Source organism: Frankliniella occidentalis, unplaced genomic scaffold (assembly GCF_000697945.3).
Source record: "Frankliniella occidentalis isolate FOCC.00 unplaced genomic scaffold, Focc_3.1 Scaffold78, whole genome shotgun sequence".
Taxonomy (NCBI): Eukaryota; Metazoa; Arthropoda; class Insecta; order Thysanoptera; family Thripidae; genus Frankliniella; species Frankliniella occidentalis.
In genome coordinates this window covers 585586-591508 of record NW_026267208.1, presented here as the reverse complement: position 1 = coordinate 591508, position 5923 = coordinate 585586, and positions in this window count along the sequence as shown.

Genomic DNA, 5923 nt, shown 5'->3' with positions numbered 1-5923 from the left:
GCATGCCTGGCCTCCTGGGCCGCAGTCTTCCGCGGTGGTGGTGACCGGTGACGGGCGAAGTGACGGGCATTGTGACGGGCCGTAAGCGGCTGCTTTGGCTACTCACAAGTGTTCAACTACGTGTCGCACTAATGCAGTTCACTGAAAATTTGAACAGTTTCAAGTTTTCGGGTGAACAATTATCGAACACTTAAAACTGTTGCCTGCAACTATGAATGCAGTTGAGAATAGGGGTGGTCGATATTCCAATGTATTGACACCAATATCAATATTCAAAAAATATTGGTGGCCAATATTGGAATTTTTGAAGCCATCAATATCAATATTTCTGTATTGGTGTATTGGAACATTGGAATTCCAATATTGAATAAACGGAGCGGGGTGGCAGGGCAAGCGGTCAAACGGCGGTGCAGGCTCTAGTTTGCTATCTGAACGAGTGTTCAGCACCCCTGGTAACGTCCTTACTCACACCAGGTGGCCCAAAGCGGCCTCTTTCAGGCAATTGACGTCTAAAACTAGTGCTTATCGTTCAATTTGTCAATATATTGAATATTTCCAATACTCCAATATTCCAATATTTCCAATACTCCAATATTCCAATACAGAAATATTGATATTGGACAAAATTCCAATATACCAAAATATTGTCTATTGGTTTTCAAAAAATAATATCGCCCAGCCCTAGTTGAGGAGACAGAGGGCATTCCCTATCTGGGTGCCTCATCACACCTGCACACCCAGGTAGGTAGGCAAACGAAAAGAAATTAACGCATTAACGACAAGCGTGGATTGGAGGGGCAGTTCTAGTGCCAAACCTGAACTACAGGAAATTTGCTCGACCACCAAACAATATTGTCCTCTCCCCCCCCCCCTTTCCGCCAGCCACCTTACAACCCGAGCGTGACACCGTTTATTCCAGGTAGTAAAAAGTAAATCTTTAATTTCAGGCGCCCTTCACTTGGGGTGTGTGAGCTTTTATACACCCTAGTGAAGGGCACTTGAAATTAAAGATTTACTTTTTACCATCTGGAATAAACGGTGTCACGCTCGGGTTGTAAGGTGGCTGGCGGAGAGGGGGGGGGGCACTATTGTTTGGTGGTGGAGCAAATTTCCTATAGTTCAGGTATGTCACTAAAACTGCCCCTCCAATCGTTAATGCGTTAATTTCTTTTCGTTTGCCTACCTACCTAGGTGTGCAAGTGTGATGAGGCACCTAGATAGGGTATGCCCTCTGTCTCCTCTACTGCATTCCTATATAACAGGGTTACAGTCTAAAAGCACTAGTGGGTGCTTAAAGAGCACAGTCCCTAGTTGCACACAACAGTTTTAAGTGTTCAATAATTGTTCACCCGAAAACTTGAAACTGTTCAAATTTTCAGTGAACTGCATGAGTGCGACACGTAGTTGAACACTTGTGAGTAGCCGAAGCAGCCGCTTACGGCCCGTCACAATGCCCGTCACTTCGCCCGTCACCGGTCACCACCACCGCGGAAGACTGCGGCCCGGGGCTGCGACCCAGGAGGCCAGGCATGCCGAGCCCTCCAGCGCGCACCGCCGGCCCGGCAGTGCAGTCGGTGCCCCCCGCCCCCGCCCTAGTGCACAGCGGCAACGGGGCGGCCGGTGTCCGTCTGTCGCCCGAGCCGGAGCGCGGAGTAGTCCCGCAGCAGAGGGTCGTTTCTTTTGCAAGACGTAGTACCGCCGCTATCGCCGCTCGCCGTCGCCGTGCCGACTATTGACACGACGAAACAGGACCACGCAGCCAGACAAGCCAGACAAGGCAGACGCTTTGGCTTTGACACTCAAAAGATGCTGTTGTTTGTAGGAAATTCTTCGATAAGAATTCAGTGTTCCAGATTAGAGGAAGATATTTGGTGGTGAGTTTATCTGGTAAGTACGAAAGATGAACTAATCTTGTGGTAGATTAGCTGTAATTGTTATTTCATTTAACTACTACCTTGGTGTCATAAAACTGTCATAGAAGCGTGCAAAGGGGACGGGGCTTTGGTCTCAAGAAAAAACGCAAATGGTGGTTGTGGGTACCGAAGCTTGTTTAGTCCTTGTTCTAAAATGTGAGGGCTCTAAAGAGTAACATCATGTCTTTAAAAATTCATATATACAAACTGAATCAACAGATACATAAACAGCTCACATCATTAGTTCAAGAGTCAACATTATATCTTTAAAAATTCATATAGACAAACTGAATCAACAGATATATAATCAGATCACATCTCTAGTTAAAGAGTCACATCATATCTTTGAAAATTCATGAACACAATATGAATTAACAGATACGTATACATATCATGTCTCTAGTTAAAAGAGTCGCATCATATTTTTAAAAAATTCATATATACAAACTGAATCAACAGATACAATAAATATAAATAATAGAGTGAACATAAAACAATGTACAAGATTATTATAGTAGTATGTTATGCTTATCTCTTAATTTTGTTGACGGCTTTCCATGAGTGAAAATGGGTCGAGAAACAAATTGTACTGAAGGTTTTGTTGCTGGTTGATTGAAAGTTGTTGTGCGAACTACTTCACTAAATGGTGTGTCAGGGTCCAGTTCGATTTCATGATCATTATTAAGGGAACTTTCATTAAAGGGAACACAAGGACTAGCACAGCTATTATTATCAATACTTGAAGAGGTTGAAGCTAACAAATTCCTCTTGATATCAGCCTTCTCTTGAAACTTTGGAGTTTTGCTTTTTTCATAACTTAGTTGTTTTTTTGATAGTTTCTTCTTTGTAAAGGGTTTTAATTGTCGTTTCAATTTTTCTCGGGATGTGTGTTTCACAGTTGCTGTCATTCCTGGCATACTTTTGTCGCTCACATCCTGATCCACAACTGAACGGCACTCAGCTAACATTGCTTTAATATTACCTCTCAAGTAAGGATATAAAGTTTTTTTAACTGAATCATTCTTAATATGATTTGAAAGTTCCTCTAAAGACTTCAAAAGATCTTCCTCTTCTTTGTCTTGCCTAGTGTTTTCATTATTTTCGTTATTGGAATTACCATTATTCTCTTCTATGTAGTGAAATTCAACAACTGCAGATTCCGTTTGTTTTGAAGTATCAGGTTGTGTGTTTTCAGAAAATTTCGAATGCACCTTGTGAATGTGCTTACACAGAAGAATTTCATCAGGGCATGTGCACATGTACATATGAGCACAAAGATTGTCATAGCAGTCTGTTGCATGACACTGAAAAAAACACATACCAGGTTGTGTGCATGTGTCTGATTTTTTAAAAACTTTATACTCCATATCTGTTATGGACTGAGATTTAATGATCCAATACTTTGAACCATTTTCATCATATTCCTGGACGGCATCACATGGAATATTTACACCTCTCAGATGCCGTTCAGAAATATATTGAAAATACTGTTCTCTTGGTGCAACAGTATTTATGGTTGTCTGCCTTCTGGTGTAGTAATCCTCTTCAACCTCCAAAAGTAGATTCACAAGTGTTTCAATCCTCTTGTTAGGTTTTCTCTTTAAGTATATTGTTTTTAAAATATTATGAAAAGATTCCACATACATAGTAGTCTCAACGTTTCCATGTGGAAACCTTCTGTAACACTTGGCCCATTTCATTTTCTTTGGAACACAAGTTGCTTTGAAATAAGATATAAATAATTTAGTCATTTTAAAATTTCCATATTTTTTTGTAAAAGTATCTAACGCAAGGTTAAACTCTGATTCTTGGGTCAGATCTATTACTACACAGAGCTCCTTAAACATCTGATCTTCAAGCTCTGTGTTTTTAACTTTTGTATGTAATTGGCCCTGAATGGTCCTCTTGAAGTGCCAATCACACAAAATATGTCTAATTAGTTCTTGAAAGCCCATATTCATGGAGTTGATCAATGCAGGGTCATCGTCAGTAATGACACAATTAATCTCTAAATCAGGCAACCTTAGTTTCAATGCCTCAAAAAAGTACTGCAAATAATCCTCTTTCATACTACTACTAATTAAATGTGCAAGAGGATATCCTCTGTTCAGCTCATCAACTCCTACAACATTTAAAAGCTGGTGACCATACTGGTCCATGTCATGGGTGGCGTCAACAATCAGTATAGTGCTACTTGCCATTCTCATCATTTCTGCTTGTTCTTCTGTTTGCAGACCCAGCATGAACACATCTTTAGGAAGATTTTTGGCTGACTGCGGTCCATACTTCTGCTCATAACCTTTAGGTTTGTATATTAATACTGGATTATAATTCTCTTCTCTTAATGTCTCAACTCTCATTCGTACAGCATCAGAATCATTTGAATGTAAACTTTTTTCTGCAGCCATTTTTCTCTTACGTTCTCGTAGTGCTTTTATAGTGATGAAGTCATTTCTTGTCAGTTTCATGTCTTGTCTTTTTCTGTTTTCCCTTGAAAACTTGTCCCCTCTCAAAGTTTTAACAATCTTTCTGGGTGAAGCACCATATGCCAAGTGCTTGTTTATGTACGAATTTGTTGCCTCAGTGAGGGGCTGATGCTTCAGATCAGCCTCATACTGGACATGGTTATGTGTTGGAAAATACTGCACCTCCACACCTGTCTTGGTTTCTAAAACTTTCATCATAGCTATGCAGTTGAATCCTGTCTTCATTCTGCCTTTTTTGTTGCAGCTCCTCTTCCTCCGTTTGAATGCTGGTCCGTCATCTTGTGATGAATCTTCATCTTCAGAATTCTCTCCTTCCACAAGATCACTGGAACTTTTTGAATTTATTTTGGCACGTCTTGGACCATCCTGCTGGCAGTAAAAATAAGAATGGCCATCTTTTTTTCCATACTGCTCTGAAAAGTAGCTGTACTGTTGTTTCTCTTCTTCATCCTTCCAGTTTATGAAATGTGCCCAGTTATCAAATTTAAAATTTTGTTGGGGTAGTATTTTAGCTTCGCCAGAGTGTGAATCCTGAAAAACAGGTATCTAAATTAAATTACTCAAATTTTAAATACACTTTTGTTTTTACTAATCCTATGATCTATCATTACTCACCTTAAGATGTTGAATTAAGTCAGTTTTATGCCAACTTTTGAAACTGCATTCATTAAATAAGCACAAGTGCCGAGGCTTTGTCTTTTTGTTTAAAGTAGCTGAACATCTATTTAGAGAAACATGCTTCTTGAGACTGTCTTTCCTTGTGAATTGCATGTTGCATTTTTCACAGGGAAATTTTGGTAACTTTGATGGGTTGTTAGAACAAGTTGCTTTGTGCTTCACCAACAGTTTCTTTGTTTTCAAATTCTTTGTACAAAAAGGGCAGCAGATGCCATTGTTGCTATTATCAGGATATATCTTTCGGCGCACAGTTAGGGTACCTGATATTTAAAAAACACGATTTTATTCTTGGAAATATGCTGTGATGTAAAACTTTGAATAACACAAAGTAATTTATTTTCTTACCAGTTCTCTTTGGTTGAAAATCGTCATCAAACAATGGGGATGAAGGTGAAGCGCGGGACTTTTCCCCAAGCCTGACCTCATCATTATAAAATTCACCTGACATATTCATTCCCTCTTCCATTTCAATAAAATCGCGCGGAGAGTATAGCGCTGTCAAGGTGTGCCGCGATTACCTGGCTCAGGTGGGCGTACGGTAGCGCTCAGGTAACAGGTGTATCGCCGCGGCCGCCCGGCACGAACAGGTGTAGCAAGAGCTTTGCTCTTTGACGTATAGAGTGCGCCATCGGCGGGAGCGGCCACGGCCGCGATCTGCACATAGTCGGCGGGACCCTCCATCTCCTGCCCCCACCACCGCCAAGCAAGGGATCCGCCAACCCTGTCCGATGTCAGACTCTGACCCTCCTCCACTCAAGTTGTTCTCTTTCTTAGAAGGCGTGTGCTCGATTCTTCCATGCATCGTCGAAAGATCGGCTCCTGTTACCAGTCCCCTAACAGATGTAC